General features: G+C 35.4%; 1 protein-coding gene across 5 annotated transcripts in view; it reads right to left on the reverse strand.

Moving 5' to 3' along the window:
• CFAP47 (cilia and flagella associated protein 47) overlaps positions 1–20,411 on the reverse strand; it is a 513,403-nt gene that overhangs the window by 172,455 nt on the left and 320,537 nt on the right. The window lies entirely within an intron of this gene.

Raw genomic sequence — 20,411 nt, forward strand, 5'->3', positions numbered from 1 at the left:
ATTTATTTGGTATCACAATATTTTCTCTGGTGAGGTATCTTCAGATCTTTTGCCAATTTTTAGAATTGGGTTGTTTGTTTTCCTATTGTTGAGTTTTAAGATTTTCTCTTTTTTTAAGGCTTTTATTTAAATTCCACTTAGTTAACATACAGTGTAATATTAGTTTCAGGTGTACAATATAGTGATTCAATACTTCCATACATCACTCTGTGTTCATCACAAGTGCCCTCCTTAATCCCATCACATATTTAATCTGTCCCCCTGCCCACTCTCCTTCTGGTAGCCCCTTGTGTGTTCTCTACAGTTAATAGTCTGTTTCTTGGTTTGTCTCATTCTCTTTTTTCCTTTGTTCATTTGTTTTATTTCTTAAATTCCACATATGAGTGAAATCATATGGTATTTTTCTTTTTCTAACTGATTTATTTCACTTAGCATAATACTCTCTAGTCCCATCTATGTCATTGCAAATGGGAAGATTTCATTCATTCTAATATTCTTCATATATATATATATATATATATATATATATATATATATCCTTGTCCATTCATCAGTTGATGGACACTTGGGCTGTTTCCATAATTTGACTATTGTAGATAATGCTGCTATAAATATCAGGGTGCATGTATCCCTTTGAAACAGTATTTTAAGATTTTAAAAATATATTTAAGATACCATTCATGTATTAGATGTCCAAAAAGTTTGTAAGAGATAGGTAAGGACACTATAAATTGATAAAGATTCAATTCACTAAAACAAAAACAAAAACACTTGAGCTCATATATACAGAGAATAGATTGTGGGTGGAGGGTGGGTGAAATGGGTGAAGAAGGTCACAAGGTACAAAATTCCAGTTATAAAATAAATAAGTCAGGGGTGTAATGTATAGCAGGTAATTACAGTTAATAATCCTGTATTACATATTTAAAAGTTGCTAAAAGAGTAGACCTTAAGTTTTCATCATAAGAAAAAAGAATTTTGTGACTATGCATAGTGACAGATGTTAACTAGATTTACTATGATGGTTATTTTGCAATATATATAGATATCAAATAAAAAATTCAACTTGGCAAGATTATATAACATTATAGATCTATACAAACCTAAAAACCAAGGCCAACAATATTTGAAACGAAAATTGACAGAACTGGAAGGAGAAATAGACAATTCTACAGTAAGAGCTGGAACCTTCAGTACCTCACTTTCATCAATGGACAGAACAACTAGACAGAAGGCCAATAAAGAAATAGAGGATGTGAACAGCACTATAAAACCAGTAGACTCAATTGGATTATATAGAACATTTCACACAACAATAGTAGAATGAATACACATTCTTCTTAAATCAACATGGAACACTGTCCAGGACAGATCAGATGTGAGGCCCCAAAGCATATCTTAATACATTTAAAAAAATGTAAATCATACAAAGCATCTTTTCTTATCACAATGGAATGAAAGTACAAACCAATAATGGGAGAAAATGTGGAAATTCAATTTGGAGATGAAACAATAAACTCTTAATCTATATTTTAAAGAAGAAGCTACAATGGAAATTAGAAAATATCTGACGATTGAAAATGAAAACACAGTATACAAAACTCATGTGGTGCAATGAGAGCAGCACTAAGAGGGCAATTCATAGTAGCAAAAGCATACTTTAAAAAGATTAATCTAAAATCAACAACCTGTGGTGCCTGGGTGGCTCAGTAGGTTAAGCATCTGATTCTTGATTTCAGTTCAGGTCTTGATCTCAGGGTCATAAGTTCAAACCCACAAAATAAAATAAAATAAAATAAAATAAAATAAAATAAAATAAAATAAAAAACAACTAATCGCACATTGTTATGGAACTAGAAAAAGAAGAGCAAACTAAACCCAAAACTAACAAAAGGAAGGAGATAATAAAGATCAGAGTGGAGGTAAATAAAACAGAGAAAAACAATAAACAAAAATATTGGCTCTTTGGAAAGGTCAACATAATTGGCAGACCTTTAAAGTAATTAAGAAAAGAGAAATGGAGAGTCAAATTAATAAAATCAGAAATAAAGTGGGGACATTATGTTGTTTTCACCAAAATAAAAAGCATTATAAGAGAATACTATGAACAACTATATACCCCCCCACATTGGGTAACTTAGATGAAATGACCTATTTCCTAGAAGTACAGAATCTATTAAAACTGCTCATGAATAAGAGATAACCTGAATAGACATAAAACTAGTAAAGGGATTGAATGCGTAATCAAAACTCTTCCTACAAAGAAAAGCCCAGGACGAGATGGCTTCATTGTTGAATTCTATCAAATATTTAAAGAAGACTTAATATTATTTTTTTTCTCAAACACTTAAAAATTGAAGAGAAGGGAAAACATCCTAACTCATTCTAGGAGGCCAGCAATGTCCTGATAGAAAAACAAAGATAGGACAAGAAAAGAAAACTAAAATCCAATATCCCTGATAAACATTAATATAAAACTTTTCAACAAAATACTAGCAAGTTGAATTCAGCAGCACATTATAAAGATTATATAGTATGGTCAAATGGGATTCATTCCAAGAATCAATGAATGAATGAAGGAAGGAAGGAAGAGTGGTTCAACATACACAAATCAATCAACATAATAAATCACATTAACAGAATGAAAACAAACATGATCACCTCAACTGATGGATAAAAAGTATTTGGCAAAATTCAACATCATTTCATGATAAAAATAAATTAGGGATAGAACTTCCTCAAAAAGCCACATATGAAAATTCGCAGCTATTATCAAATGAGTGGTAAGAGGCTAAAATCTTTTCCTCTAAGATCAGAAACAAGAGAAGGATGTCTGGTTTAGCCACTTCTATTCAACATAATACTGGAATTTCTTGCCAGAGCAATTATGCAAGAAAAAGTAATAAAGGTATCCAAATTGGACAGGAAGAAGTATAATTATATTTGCAGATGACACAATTTCATATAGAGAAAACCTTAATGATTACATACAAAAAAATGTTAGACCTAATAAATGCATTCAGTAAATATGCAGGATACAAAATCAATAAACAAAAGTAGTTGAATTTCTATACAATTGTAATGAACAATTTGAAAAGGAAACTTTTAAGAAAAACAACTCAGTTAGATAAAGCTTATTTAGATAAGCCTACATAATGTTAAAAAATATGTTTGCACTGAATAATAAGGGAACCTAATCAATATTTCAAATACTATGAAATACTCTCAAGAATTAAAAGCACACATTCTCCATTCTTTCTCATTTCAGCCTATTTATATACTCAGCATATTTTTCTTCCTCCAACATACCCATCTAAACATTACAGTTTCATTGTCCCTTAACAAAAAGAAATTGAACAATAATTTGTAAAACAATTCAAAAGCCTTACATGAGTATAACAAGACTGTATATTATATGCCAGCATGAGAAATTAAGTATTTATCTCAAAAATTAGAAATAAATGAAGAGAACTATGGAATTATAGGTCTATATAGTAGCTAATGTTTTAACTGAAAGAACACTTTAAAACAATGTATCTTAGAATTATGCCGTGAATTTATACACAATTTCTTTCCAGTAAAAAAAAACCTTTCTCTTGACAATTTAATTTTATTTCTATACAATTACATTTTTATTTTTTATTTTTTTTTAAAGATTTATTTATTTATTCAGAGAGAGAGAGAGGCAGAGCCACAGGCAGAGGGAGAAGCAGGCTCCATGCAGGGAGCCCGACGTGGGACTCAATCCCGGGACTCCAGGATCAGGCCCTGGGCCGAAGGCGGTGCTAAACCGCTGCACCACCGGGGCTGCCCCACAATTACATTTTTAAATTGCATCTTAATTTTTGGTTATGAATTGCTATGGTAGAAGAGACAAGCATCAAATTCTTCTAAACTTATTACAAAGAGTAACATTAGACTCAGTAACTATCAGCAATGAACCCTTGATCCAAATGCTGGAAATAATGATTATGAAGATACGTGTTTCAAAAGGTGATAATATTTTTCCACACTAAGCATGTGTGGTTATTTGACTTCCTATATTCCTCTGTTCGGGCTAAAGCCAACCAATCCAAAGGGGAACAATAGTAAATAAAAGGTTGTTTGTTGGTGCCTCAGTTTATCAGAGTGATAAAAAAACTATAAGACTATTTTGGAAAAACTCTGGGTATAACAGAAATAATAGTAGTGTATAAAGCAGCTCTCTAAGATAGAGCATCACTGACTTAATGGAGGCTTTCAGTTTGTCTGAAATGAGTGTTACTAAAAAAATCTAATAGGGATTGTAATTACAGCTGTTATATTTTCAATAGCTCAAGCTTTTATTTTGACAAGTGGATTTTTTTCTCTACTAAACAGTCTACGTATTTGATTTTTTCAAAATGCATTTGTAACGGTCAAAACAAACATTTCCTAGTATATAGCTTGTTTTTCATTAGGAATTGTTTTTCTCTAATGTCATACTATCTTGTAAAATGTCAATATCAGGCTCAAGTTTAAAGCCTGAGCAATGCAGTTTTATATCAATGGTTAATCTTTTGAAAATAATGTAAAATACTGTTTATTGAATTTGGGCATATGCTGAATGCCTCCCATTCATTATCTATTGAACCCCTTTAATGAGCATAGACATTAATTCCTCGTTAGACTCATTTTAAAGCTGAGCAACCTGGGCTGTACAGAAGTTCAGTAACTCACTCCAGGTCCTATAGTTAGTAAGTGACAAAGGCATACGTTTACCTGACATAGAACGTGGAAAATGGCACATTATGTCTAACTATCACCAAATATACCACAGAAGAAATGGGCTTTTTGCTGGAAAAATAGCAAAATAGCTCACATACTTACAAAACACTTATTTTGACCTAAAGTAATAGGTTTCAGATACTGCTCACTGATTATCTAAACTATTTCACCCTTTAGAAAACTTCCCAAAGCAAGTTTCCATGGCAACAGCTGAACCTGGCAAGGTCTTTGACCTCTTTGCACTTCGTTCCCCCACACCCATCCTGCTTTCTCTCTGGCTTCATGCTTCACCACTACCTATCACTAATGAGGAATATTATGGTTAAGGAAAATTTCTGAATGGCTGGGCCTTTATCACCTTGTGAATTTCTTGGAGGTATGTTAATTCTGTTGAGAAGGGTTTTCATAAATATCTGCTCTATGCACATTATACTACACATGATAAAATGAATTTTAATTGTTTTGTTTCTCTAATACACTACCTGAAAATATCTGAAGCAAGACTAAAAATGAAAGCCAAAGGATATCTCTGTTAACCCTTTTCCTTCCTTTCTCTCTCTTTTTCTTACTTCCTTTTAACCACATTTCTAACTCATTTTCTTTTGTTTTATTTTCCCTCTCTAGAGGACCAAAAGGCAAGCTGGAAAAACAAAATTTGATGGCTAAGAAACCCAGTGCTGTGGCCATATCTGCTTTTATTTTGTGTATAATAACAGCTCTTGTCTTCTATTCCTTTTAAGCTCTTAATTTTTAAGATAAAATATATAGTAGTCTAGCATCCAATTGTAGTTGTTTAGGAATCCATTTTTTTTTGTGGTATTATACTGTTTGTTCTTTCTATAACACATTTTTGAAGTGTGTATAACAGAAGACACAATAGATAATAGAGAAAGATTAATAAAATCTACAGGATTCAGATTTCTGTTGTAGAGGATGGTTCATTATATTTTAGCTTTAGCAAGAAGCTATGCTTTCATTACTGGGGCAAAATGTGAAAGCAGTAGTAATCTAGGTTGTCATTAAAACCACGTTTCTTCTAGATTCATGAAAGAAAAAGTGATAAATTGCATTTCATCAATATCAAAAACTTGTATAATCTTTCACAGTGTATACATATATCAAATCATCATACTGTGCATCTTAAATATACACAATTTTTATTTGTCAATGCTGGGAAAAAAAATTCTGCTACTCAATAGACACCATTAAGAAAATCAAAGCAAAAACCACACTTCAGGAGAGAAAATTTTAAAGAATGTATCTGATAAAAAACATGCATCCAGAATCAATTTTTAAAACTCTGAAAATTCAGCAACCAAAAAACAAACAACTCAATGTAGGGAGAGGGATGGGCAAAAGATTTGAAAAAGCATTTCAGAAGAAGACACATGATGACAAAGAAGCACGGGAAAAGATGCTTAACATTATTATTCATTATAGAAATGTAGGTTAAAACCACACTGTAATTGTACTACACATAGGTTAAAGTGGATAAAATTGAAATGGCAAACCCTACTACGTATGGTCTAAGATATAGAGAAACTGGAACTTTTTTTTTTTAAAGATTTATTTATTCATTCAGAGAGAGCGAGAGAGAGGCAGAGACACGGGCAGAAGGAGAAGCAGGCCCCATGCAGGGAGCCCGATGCGGGACTCGATCCTGGGTCTCCAGGATCACACCCCAGGCTGCAGGCGGCGCTAAACCGCTGTGCCACCAGGGCTGCCCGAGAAACTGGAACTTTTATGCAGTGCAGGTGGGAATGGAAAAAAGGAACAATCTCCTTGAGAAACTGTTGGCAGGTATTTCTTTAAACATTATAAATTCAACTACCATATTACGCAGCCATCCCACATATAAGTGATTTACTCGAGATGAATGAAAGTATATGCTCATGCAAAGATTTTTAAATGTGCTCATATCAACTTATTTGTTATTACCAAAAAATGGAAAATCCCACATGCCCATCAACAGGTAGATGAACAAATTGTGGTATATCCATTCAACAGACTACTCCTCAGGAATAAAGGAATACTATTGATACAGGCACTGTGTGGATAGATCTTAAAAGAGTTATGTTGCATAAAAGAAAACAACCTCTCAAAAGGGTATACATTGTATGATTTCATTTTTATACATTGCTACCAAATGCACATAAAGTGACAAAAAAAACCCCAGATAAATTATTGCCTAGGGCAAGAGTGGTTTGTGGCATGAAGGGAGGGAAGGGGAGGCTGAAAGGATTAAAAATGGACACAAGGAAATTTTGGGGGATGACATATTCATTATTTGATTTGTAACCTTGGATTCATAGTTGTATGCATGTGTTAAACTTCTCAAATTGTATCCTTTAAATATGCATGGTTTATTGTATGTTAAATATACCACAATAAAACTGTAAAAAGCATACTTTGTATTTCAGATATTTTACTCATTGCTACTGAGCAGGATAACAACAGGATTTGAGAACTGTCACCCCAAATTGAATGTAATGTTTAAGCAGGATGTGTAAGTGAAGTTCACAGCCAATTATGAGTATCTTTCCAGCAGTATATAGTATCGTGTATGAGATAATTAATGCAGGATAATTAATGCAGCATCATATTAAAGTCTTCATTATAAATCTATCTCTCATTTATTATTTTTTTATCTCTCATTTATCTATCACTTCTATTCATTTACATCTCTCAGTTCCATAAATTCATGTATGTTTCACTGATATCAAATGCAACTGTTTGCTCATTTGTTTGGAATCACCATTCGAGGTGTCTTCTCAAGCTTCCGTGTAAAGCCTTCATTTGTTTTGTTAATTTTACTTTAGACTTATTTCTATGAGTAATTTCTGCATGAAAAAATGCATTTAAATATTAAAAAGCATCCTTAGGCTCTATCTGAACAATAAAATGGGGGAGATTGCTTTTTCATAAAAATGCTGTGTGGTGAGAGGCAAATGTTGACAAGTATTTGTAAAATATTTTGAAGTTCCGTGTTAAAAAAATACTAAAAAAAAGTATTAGTTTCAGTATTTCTTTTTTTCTTTTTATTAATTTAAGGGCAGGGATGAGGCCAAGGGAGAAGGAGACAGAGAGAATCTTAAGCAGGCTTCATGCACAGAACAGAGCCCAACGTAACGTCTCAAGACCCTGAGATCATGACCTGAACTGAAATCAAGAATCAGATGCTTTATCAACTGAGCCGTCCAGGCATCCCTAGTTTCAGGATTTCTGAATGATCTTATAAGTCTACTAATCTCAACCAGTTCTGCTTAGTTCCCCACATATTAGGAAATTATCTTTGAAGGGTGATTAGAATTTTAAAATTTTCATAAAAATGTATGAATAAATTATAATAAATCCATGTATCTGAGATTCTTAAGCAAAAGTCTTACATGAGAAAAGCCAATGATCTGCCAAATCATATTTTTCTTTTACTGTAAATAACTCCTCACAAAATACACAATTCTTTTGACTGTTAAAGTAGGACACACACACACACATACATACTCACACATATACACATACCCAGATTAAAAGAAAGATGTCCTTTCCGTAACAATGCTACATATACCTTAGCAGTTTAAAATTTGAATATAAAGAGCAACCTAAATTTATATTCAATAGAGCATCCATAGCCTGCCTTGCCCTCCCAGGAAGAACTATGTTTCTGACACATAATCAAGAATTACAAGTGAGTGTTGTGTCAATTAAATGTGAGCCTCATGGCAAACACTGGAGATGCAAGAGTATCTTCCTTCAGTTTAATGAAGTCAATCCAGTTATCAAATTTATGTTTTTCTCCAAGTTTATAAACCTTTGTTCTCAGATTGTTGCTGCACTCCTATTATTGTACTACCAAGTAATTTCTGAAATATTTTAGAAGCAATTCTATTTTTGAAATGTATTGATTCTTCTATTCAGCATTGACCAGATACCTGCAGCTATATGCCAGATGTTGGTCTGGAGGCCAATGCTTGGCCTGGCAGTCAAAGGACAAATTATCTAACATAAAGGCATAAAAAAACAGTATATGCCATCACTTACTGATCTAGTAATATGGATGAATTTATCTGTAACCAATCATCTGAGTGGTCCTTGAGACTAGAATATTTATTTTGATTTTGGGAACAGGTGCTGGAAGAAAAAGTTTAGTGCTCACAAACCCTGAAGGGTAATGCCACACAGATGGCCAAAGCTGTCATGAAACATCAGAGCACAGGTGGCAGGGGAAAGCAGACATAGTAAAAGCAAAGAGGAGAGCCCAAAGGAGCACGAGAGGATCCAAGCAAACCCAATTCATTCTCTCCACAATACCTCAAGGCCCTGCTTTTGCAAAATATTTCCTTCACCTAAACAAGCAAGAAAAATGCTTTATAGCAACCAACATTTGTTTTGAAGACTAGTGGAATATGACTGGTTTTCATGCCTCCACAACTATGCCCCAGTCCACAATGGCGATGGGAAGAAGCCAGTAAGATCCAAGTTCAGTTTCAGCCAAGTTTCTGTCATTTTCACTGAGACAAACTCGGATAGAGTGGGGATTAAAGAAGCTGCAAAGCCCACTGGAAATTCATATTGTATTAGGGGATTTTTAAAAAATGGGAGATAACATATTAAGTAAGCGTGCTAAACATAATTTGAGCACCTACTAGATGAGCAGTTTTTATAAACTCCCATTTTAATGCCCATGACCACCCTGAAAGATTAAACACTATCAATATTTTACATGTAAGAAACCTGAGGTCAGTGAGGTGAGGTCAAGGTCACAGAACCGGAGAATGATATAATTGGATGCAGAAGTCACGTTTGACTTCAGAATATATTCCTTTGCAACACAATAACAGTAAAATAGGAAACAGCAAAGTTAAAGATATGCAATTTTACCAGTGCAGTGTGGTGGTTCACATGAATATAGTACCCAAGCTTTAAATGAAAAATGCAAATTTAAATAGCACTACTTTTGCTCAGCATCACGCTCTGAAAATACATGTGATAGGCAGTGCCTCTCATCACATACAATATTAGAAATCAAATTTTGAACTTAATTTGTATTTTAAAGATGGCAACTGGTAATATACATCTTTCTGGAGAGTGTATAATTTCAGAGAGTAGCAGAATGCTAAATATAAAAACGATTTCTATCTTGTTTAAACATAGGCCTAACATAAGAACTTTATTGTGCACACAGAAAAATTTTGTTTTGACACTAAACAGAAGTTTATGGGAATTTTTTTTTAAAGTCTTTAGCAAAGCTGACTAAAAGCTTTGTTTGCAATTGTTTGGACGAGGCTTTCTTGTGCCAATGTCATAACAGATTTCATTCCAGTGTAAGAACTTCCGAACTGCAAATTTGCAGAAATGAATCTTAGCTATAATTTACAATTGTATTGAACTGAATGAATACAATCACTTTCCAGCAAGTAAAAGACCACTTTTAGCTGCTATTGAAAAAATACAAGGTAATTGCTGGCTACATCAAAAATGATCATTGCTACCTATTTTCTGGAGCTACCATATTATCAAGGGTCATGGATAACAGGAGAGAATCTCAGACTACTCTATCGTGAATGTTCAGGGCAGAGACTAAATTTACTAAAATGACTGGAAACCACCTTAAACATGGATTCTCAATATTTGGTTTTGTAATGTGGAACAAAGAGTTAAAACACCCTGAAAAGGGCATTGTACCATCGAAAGCCTTGATAGTGTAAGTAAATGCTATGTGAAAATATTCTTTAATTTTTTTCATTTTTAATTTTTTACCTGAGATACAATGAACATATAACATTGCATTAGTTTTAGGTGTAAAAGTATTCTTGTTGTTTAATATTTTTTTTATTTTTATTTTTTTAATTTTTATTTATTTGTGATAGTCACAGAGAGAGAGAGAGAATGACGCAGAGACACAGGCAGAGGGAGAAGCAGGCTCCATGCACCGGGAGCCCGACGTGGGATTCGATCCCGGGTCTCCAGGATCGCGCCCTGGGCCAAAGGCAGGCGCCAAACCGCTGTGCCACCCAGGGATCCCTGTTGTTTAATATTTAGAGATCATTTTAGGCTAACATGCCATGATCAACATACTAAATTGTTTCAGCCTGAGTTTTGCTCATACATTTAAATGACTTGCAATTCAATAAATTATCCTTGTCACTGCCTTTCTCTTTTGTACTTCTGTCAACTCTGTGGACAAAGGTAAGATATTCAACTACTCGAGTTCACGTTACTCCTTTCTTTGGTCACAAATAAATGCTATTAATGATTGTAAGAATTTCTAAAGACTTTTTCCTAGGAGATGAAAGTCTGTTTCTCAAAAGTAAGAGTTCGGAGGAGATAATTATCAGATCTTATACTTAGGTTAATAAAGTCAAATGTACTAATTAACAATTAGATAAAAGTTGTTTAAAAATATTCAGGGGAGCACCTGGGTAGCTCAGTCAGTTAAGCATCCAACTCTTGATTTTGGCTCAGGTCATAATCTCAGGGTTGTGAGATCAAGCCCTGAGTCAGGCTCTGCACTCAGCAGGGAGTCTGCTTGTATTTTCTCTATCCCTCTTCCTCTATCCATCTCTCCATTTGTGCTCTCTCTCCCACCATCTGTCTCAAATGAATGAATGAATGAATAAATAAATAAATAAATAAATAAATAAATAAATAAATAAATCTTTAAAAATATATTTAGGGATTGTCTTTTCTATAATATGTTGGAAGAGATGCTCAGAAAATCCTCTCTCAACTGAAAATTTTAGGTTAAACACACATAGAAGCTAAGAAAGCAGGGATCCATTGTATTGAGTCATCACTGGAGATGACATTTGTTCTGAGAAATGGGCTACTTTGTGATGGCCTGGAGTGTTAGATCTTGGGGCCATAAATGGGAATCAGGGAACAAAACTGTCAGCTAAAGAGCCGACACTTACATGGCTTGGAGTCCAGGTTTCACATTATATTTTTGGACCACCAGGCCCCAAACTAATTATTTAGCTTCTCAGCTCTTCATCTTTCATCATACAAAGGAAATGAAGAGGTATTCCTACAAGTTTAGATAGTCTCCTGTTTGTTGTTATTAGATTTGCTTTTTAAAGTTATATTACAACCCTGATATTCACAAGCTGGAGGGTACTGAGCAGATCAGTGTGATATCCTCATAAGGAGCTCAGAACAGTTATACCAGAGACACAGGCATTCCTATGTAGACTATTAAAGAGCAACTGGAGTGAATTATTAGAAAAGAGTGATATGTATGTTATATAAAATTGTACAAACTTAATTCTTACATGTACAAGTTCATTTTCTTATGCTATATAGGAGTGAGTTGCTCTATGTTGTAAACATATATGATTATAGTTATCCCTAAATCATATTCATGAACCATGTTATCACCATCAAAATAAATTTAAGGATTATTGTTACTAACATATATCCCAACCACTAAAGCCTAATCATCTTCACCTCAACATTAGTCTTGTATAAAAACTCAAGCCTCTACCTGAGACAAATGGAAATTTAGTTATCTATTTCACAACTACAAATAGAAACAACTTATTACTATATCTCTATATTTTGCTACATAGTAATCCTGTAATAATGGGACAGTAATATTAGCTTTTTGCATTCTAATATTGATCCAGACCAATGAGGTCACTATCTGGGCATTAGGGAGAGAGTTAAGTCATCATGTTTTCATGCATTCAGTCATTAACACAGGATTTCTGTCACGCCTTCTTACACAGTAGTTTTGTTTGCTGGGTTTTGTCTGTGTCTGTCTGTTTTCCTCTAAGATCACATGCTTTCATTTCTAGGTTGACCGATTCAGTATTTTTCCAATTTTTTTTGAAATTAGTTGGCATAAAAAGATAATTTTCAAATCAAGATAAAACTAGGCTTTCCCTCTTTTTTTTTTTTTTTTTAAAAAAAAAGATTATTTATTTATTTGAGAGAAAGAGAGCATGCAAGCAGGGGAAGAGCAGAAGGAAAGGGTCAAGCAGACTCCCTGCTGAGAGGGGAGTCTGACTTGAGGCTCGATTCCATAACCCTGAGATTATGAACTGAGCCAAAATCAAGAGTCAGTTAACCAATTGAGCCACCCCAGCACCTACAGGCCTCCCTTCCTGCTCGCTTCAATTTCTAAATTTAATTTTTAATAATTTTTTTAGCTTTTGTCAGTTTTTTATATTAAGGTTTTATTTTAATTCCAGTGCAGTTAACAAGCAGTGTTCTATTAGTTTTAGGTACAATATGGTGTTTCAACAATTCTATACATTACTCACTACTCATCATAATTGTACTTTTTAATTCCCTTCATCTGTATCACTCATTCTCCCGCACCAACCTCCCTTCTTGTAACCATCAATTTGTCCACTATAGTTAAGAGTCTATTTCTTGGTTTGACTTCTTTCTCTCTCTCTTTTATCCCCCCTTTGCTCATTTGGTTTGTTTTTCAAATTCCACATACGAGTGAAATCATATGGTATTTGTCTTTTTCTGATTTATTTAACTTAGCATTATAATCTCTAGCTCCATCCATGTCATTGCAAATGGTAAGATTTCACTCTATCTTTATGCCTGAATAATATTCTGTTATATATCTATCTATCTCACTTCTCCATTCCTTTGTCGATGGACACTTGGACTGTGTCCATGATTTGGCTATTATAAATAATGCTGCTATAAACATAAAGGTGCATGTGTCCCTTTGAATTAATGTTTTTCTATTGCTTGGGTAAACACCCAGTAGTGCCATTACTGGATCATAGGGTAGCTCTATTTTTAACTTTTTGAGGAAACTCCATACTGTTTTCCACAGTGGCTGCACCAGTTTGCATTCCCACATCCTCGCCAACACTTGTTGTTTCTTGTGTTTTTTATTTTAGGCATTTTGACAGGTATGAGGTGACATCCGTTCTAGTTTAATTCCAGTATAGTTTTGATAGTCCTGTTGATTGTTTTCTTTGCTATGCAGAAACTTCTAATTTTGATGTAGTACTAATATTTTACTTTTGCTATTTCTCTTGCTTCAGGAGACATATCTAGGAAAATGTTGTTATGGCTGATATTAGAGAAATTACTGCCTGTGCTCTCTTCTAGAATTTTTGTGGTTTTGGGTCTTTTAAGTATTTAATCCACTTTGAATTTATTTTTGTTAATGGCATAAGGACGTGGTCCAGTTTCATTCATTTGCATGTAGCTGTCTAGTCTTCTTGGCACCATTTTTTGAGGAGACTTTTTCCCATTATATATTCTTGCCTCCTTTGTTGAAGATTAATTAACCATAGAATTGGGGGTTTATTTATGGATTTTCTATTCTGTTCTACTGATCTATGTGTCTATCTTTGTTCCAGTACCATCCTGTTTTAATTACTACAGCTTATGGGGTGTCTGGGTGGTTCAGTTGGTTAAGCATCTGACTCTCGATCTCAGCTCAGGTCTTGATCTCTGGGTTGTGAGTTCAAGTGCTGCACTGGGCTCCATGTTGGGTGTAAGGACTACTTAAGAAAAAAAATTACTACAGCTTTGTAGTATAACTTGAAGTCTGGTATTGTGATACCTCCAGTTTTTTTTAAGATTTTATTTGTTTATTCATGAGAGACGAGAGAGAGAGAAAGAGAGAGAGAAGGAGAGAGAGAGGTAGAGACACAGGCAGAGGGAGAAGCAGGCTCCATGCAGGGAGCCTGACGTGGGACTCGATCCCGGGTCTCCAGGATCACACCCTGGGCTGAAGGTGGTGCTACACCGCTGAGCCACCGGGCTGCCCCCAGTTTTTTTTTTTTCTAATATTTTATTTATGTATTCATGAAAGACAGAGAGAGGCAGAGACATAGGCAGAGGGAGAGAAGCAGGCTCCTCACGAGGAGCCTGATGTGGGACTCCATCCCAGGACCCTGGGATCACAACCTGAGCCGAAGGCGGACACTCAACCACTGAGCCACGCAGATGCTCTTCAGTTTTGTTTTTCTTTTTCAAGAATGCTTTAGCTATTCGGGGTCTGTTTTCAGTTCTATGAAAAATGCTGCTGGTATTTTGATAGGAATTGCATTAAGCGTGTGGATTGCTTTGGGTAGAATAGACATTTTAACAATATTTGTTCTTCCGATTCATGAGCATGAAATGTCTTTTCATTTCCTCGTGTCATTTTCAATTTCTTTCATCAGTGTTTGATAGTTTTCAGAGTACAGTTTTTGCACCTCTTTGGTTAAGTTTATTCTTAGATACTTTACTATTTTTGGTGCAATTGTAAATTGGATTGTTTTCTTAATTTCTCTTTCTGCTGCTTCATTATTGATATATAGAAATCCAACAAATTTCTATATGTTGATCCTGTATTCTGCAACTTTAATGAATTCGTTTATCAGTTCTAGTAGTTTTTTTTGGTGAAGTATTTCAGGTTTCCTACATTGAATATCATGTCATCTGTGAATAGTAGAGTTTTATTTCTTCCTTAGTGATTGGATGCCTTTTATTTCTTTTTGTTGTCTGATTGCTGTGGCTTGGAGTTTCAGCACTATGTTGAATAAAAGGGGTGAGTAGACATCCTTGTCTTATTCCTGACCTTAGTGGAAAAGCTCTGTTTTTCCCAATTAAGTATGATGTTAGCTGTGGGTTTTTCATATAAGGCCTTTATTATGTTGAGGTATGTTCTCTCTAAACCTACTTTGTTGAGGGTTTTTATCATGAATGGATGTTGTACTTTGTCAAATGCTTTTTCTGCATCTATTGAAATGATAATTGGTTTTTATCCTTTCTCTTACTAATGTGAAGTATCAAGTTGATAGATTTGTGAAAACTGAACCACACTTGTATACTGGGAATAAATCCCACTTGAACATGGTGAATGTTTGAAATTTTTAATAAAAAAATTTTTAAAGGAAGTATAGTTGACAGACTTCTCAGTTAATTATATCACCTTCCTTAGTGTTGCTTACTATCAGAAATACATTTGACTCTCCTTTCTCCCTTATCTCTCCATATCCAATTTTCATCAGATGGAACTGTGGTGGACCCTATACAGCCCAGCATCAATCACATTCCTCATCAGGAATGAAGGACTTATTCCTGTAGCTGCAGGGTATGACACTGGAAGACACAAATGATGCCAGCCTTCTTTGGGCATTGCCTTAGCTTGAAAAAAATGCCTTATCCAGGGTCAAACCCACTTCCGCATGTAGTCCACTTTCAATTACTTATTAACACAGCAGCATAAAGGTCCAGTCCCCTTCTCCTAACTTCGGACAATTCCAAAGGCCATCCTAGCTTAAGAGACCCCAATGAATTGACTAAAAGCCTTCACTGGACCTGTCTAGAAGCCTAATTTCTTTGTCTTCCTGGTCAACATACCTTCTTACCTTTCCTTTCACAAGTGTTTATCATAATACATCCCCTAATAAATGTCCAGCTAATCTCCCATCTCAGAGTTTGAATTGCTGAAAACCCAAGTTGTTAGCACATCATTTCCCATTTTTATTTCTTTGAAAACTCTTCCTCTGTTGTTTAATCCACTATCACTGGTCTAGTTCAGCTGCCATTAACTTTTTTCTTTCTTTTGTTTTAAAGATTCATTTATTTGAGAGAGAGAGAGAGAGAGAGAGAGCCCATGCACTGATGCGCAAGCCGGGGGCAGGGAGTGGGGGGTTGGGGTCGCTGCAGAGGGAAAGGAGAAAGAGAATCTCAAGCACACTCCTCACTGAGCATGGAGCCCCACAGGGGGCTCAGTCTAGCGACACTGAGATCATGACCTGAGCTGAAATCAAGAGTTGGACACTCAACTGCCTGAGCCACCCAGGTGCCCCTACCCTTAACTTTCATTTAAAATGATCAATCTTCATTCTTTGTTCCATGGCCAAAGAGGCATTCAAATTCAAGCCTCCATAGCACACACTTGAAACATGATCGTAGCTCACTGCAGGTTGCTCCAAAAATTCCAAATCCATCCATTTTTCAAAATTGCTACCTACCAATCAGTATGACATGATACCCACTGTAGTATGTGCTCTTGGTGTCCCACAAAAGTCCCCTCTGCAGACAGTTTCCAAACACAGCATTGGTTTCCTATAACTTTTTGAGTAGGGATTGATGCATTGCCATGGGAATCTGCCCTAAGAGCAAACCTTAGCCAATGAGGGATTGGAGTTAGTGGATGATTACCACAATTTGCTTGTCCTTTGGCATGACAACATTCCCTGAAGGTTCCCAGTGAGCTTCCCCATGTCTCACCAGTAGTGCGATATCTAGCCTACTTTGTGTTGACGTTGTCCTTATAGCATCTTACCTTCCCATTCCCTCAGAGTGCTTCCTGTGATCAACTCTCATCTAAGCCACTTGCAATTAAACTCTTTTCTCAAGGTCTGCTTTTAAGACAAGAAGCACAAATATTGAGAACTGATAAACTAGAACATTACCAAAGGCTTTGAAAGGATCTCTCAGATCCAACTGCCCTCTCTTGTCCCTCCTATCTGTTTTGTAGTTTACCTTTAGATTTTTCTTTCTAAAACTCTGTTGACTTATGCCCCTCAGACATCCTCAATGGCTCCCACTGTAGTAAGAAGTAAAACAAAATTCTGTCCGCCAAAGTCTGTCTGTATTTGTAACTGCATGTAAGCTGGCATTTTCCTACCACACACACTACAGACACACTTTTCTACTCATTACTGACATGAAGTATCTTCTCTGTGTTTTCAATAAGGTTGTTTCCTCTGCTGTAATGCCCTCTCCACCATATTGGCTAAGAAATCCCAGCTTATCCTTTTTTTTTCCAGCTTATCCTTTGAAGTCCAAATCAAACCCATTATCCCCTAAAAAGACTTCTCATATCCCCAGTGTTAGGGTTAATATTTCCTGCTACTATGCTCTCCAGTCCCATGTTTTAAGCTTTTGGTATATCAGAGTGTACCTCGTACTGAGATGATTTATGGATATATATTTCCACCAACAGATATGAATTCCTAGGAGGCAGGAGCCATGCTACTCATCTTTGTACCCATGGCTAATATTTGATATAATTAACAAACTTATATTCTAGTCTGGCCAATGAGAAAGGACACCAAATCAAAGTCCTGGGGCACCTCAATGAGTCATATTTTAACCCTTTAGTTGCTGCTGGCTTGCTGAGAAGTCTTGAGGCGCCTGAGGGAGGGGCTGTGGTGGTTATCATGGCAAGGGTTTTCTTATAGTGGAGCTGAATTAATTGAGTATTTGCCAATACATAAGGAAAAGCATCTGTTATAATATTTTAACAAACAGATCATAATTGGTTGGATGTCAGCTTTGTTCACAACTACTATACTTATAGAGGCTTCCCAAGTTATAGGCCTTTTGTAAATAATTGTTATATCATTAAGAACAAACTGAAAAGGAACACAAATTTTTTTAAAAGACTGCTGATACATACATGCACATGGATACATTTCTTTAACCAGTACAAATAGGAATATTCTCATATACATATGAAAATTTTATAGTCTGGTTTTTTAATCATGTTAGATTAACAGCTGTTCAGAAACAACTACATTTACACTGCTTCAAATATTGTAGACGTTTTCTAACAATAATATCAATAAAAATAGACTTGCCCTTCTTTCCAGGCTCACCTTCTCCAAATCATATCAACATTAATTCCCCTCTAAGGGACTGCCCTGGAAAGAGCAATCATGATAGTGTCTTGCAAATATTTTTCAAAATTATGAAGCCAGCAAAGCCTCTTGTGTAGCCAGCAACATTTACTAATTCATCCTCAACAGTATACCTGGAGTTGCCTTTAACTCTGCTAAATTCCTTCTAAAGTCCTTCAAACCAGCATATGAAATGAGTCCATATCTGTTCAGTGAAAATATGTACTGAAATTTTATGGTCTCAGAAAGGCTGCCAAAACTAACAAAAATGACTATACAAAGGAAATACATGTTAAATATGATTACTTAACTATTCTTAGCTCCATTTCCATAACTTTGAGAGTTTGATTCACAGGTAAGGGGTTTTGTTTCTGTAAGGGAGTCATAAATATTTCTAATACAACAATGTTGTGCAGTGAGGTTCCTCAAATTCCTTCTCATACATAGCAGAACTCTTTGCCTTTTGTAGAACAGGAAACAGATTTCATATGTTTATCAAAAATAATGGCAAATCTGAATGATTTACTGTCCTTTACAAAAGACTAGTTACCATGCCAAAACTAAGGGAAATCTACCAGATTTGTCATTTGATTATTAAAATGAGAAGTGAAATTTATATTTCACTGTCATTTGTTTATTAAAATGAGAAGTGAAATTTATATTTCTTAAAATCAATTCACATCTTCTGAATTGGGACACTTGGGTGGCTCAGCAGTTGGGCATCTGCCTGAGGCTCAGGGTGAGATCCCGGGTCAGGGGATCAAGTCCCACATCAGGCTCCCTGTGAGGATCCTGCTTCTCCCTCTTTGTCTCTGCCTCTTTCTCTGTGTTTCTCATGAATAAATAAATAAAACATTTTCAAAAAATCTTCTGAATTACATAAAAAATGACATAATGTGCTACTTTATTGAAATGCTAGGAATAGGTTCACTGTAGCTCAAAATCTGCCTATCACACGAATTATTAATTGGTTTTGAAAAGCCAAATGTCTGAAAAATGATGAGAAGATTTTGGAAGATGCTAGTAACTATGACTGGTGATATGTGAGTTCAAGCCTGCTAGGAGACAGTGGGGGTGGGCAAGTTGGCTCTTGCTGTACAGTACATTGTTACTGAGGTATTGAATGGATCACTATGTTTGCCATTCTGAAGTTTCCCTTCTGCTTATTAATAGCATTGGCTATTAATATGCTTGTGTATAGACCCTTCTACGCTAAGTATGAACCCTCTCCTAAAACATTCTTTGTTGAGGCAAACAGGGTTGAGACACTAGTTTTCCATGTAGCACAAGATTGCTACTAGGTGTATACTAACCACACTGCTTCTTTTTTTTTAAGATTTTATTTATTTATTAATGAGAGATAGATAGATAGAGGTGGGGGGCAGAAACACAGGCAGAGGGAGAAGCAGGTTCCACGCAGGGAGCCTGACGTGGGACTCGATCCTGGGTCTCCACTGAGCTGAAGGCGGGGCTAAACCACTGAGCCACCCGGGCTGCCTCACACTTCTAAATTATATCCATTTACCTACATTATAATGATTTCCTCAGAAGGATCCAACAGGGCATTTGATTCTCTCCCGAAGAAGACAACTTATTCCTTTGATAAATCATAGTCCCTTAGTTCTTCTCTATTACTCTTCTACACTTCTCAAGTACCTTCCCTTCAAAAGTTTATAGAAACACCCCTCAGCACTATTCCCATGCAGGCAATTCTGTTCTGGGACCATCAGGGCAATTTTTATAAATGAATACTTTATTAGAGACAAGGAAGGAAACTTCACACACTAAAGACTGTAACCTATTTTTTCATGTATCAATTCAGTGCATATGCTTGTTTTTACACTACCTATTCCCATAAACAGACATTCTCATGAGATGTTGTCTGGCTCATAAATTGGTATAAGTATTTTAAAGTATTTACCACAATTTTAAGTGTAAATACCCTTAACTAGATATTTCTACTTCTAGAAATTTGTCCAACACATACGTTCAAATAAATGGCTAAGAATGTATAGCACTAGACATAAAATGTATGTCCCAAAGTTCAGATTATTCAGAAAGCTAATGACC

The sequence above is a fragment of the Canis aureus genome, chromosome X (genome assembly GCF_053574225.1).
Source record: "Canis aureus isolate CA01 chromosome X, VMU_Caureus_v.1.0, whole genome shotgun sequence".
Lineage (NCBI taxonomy): Eukaryota > Metazoa > Chordata > Mammalia > Carnivora > Canidae > Canis > Canis aureus.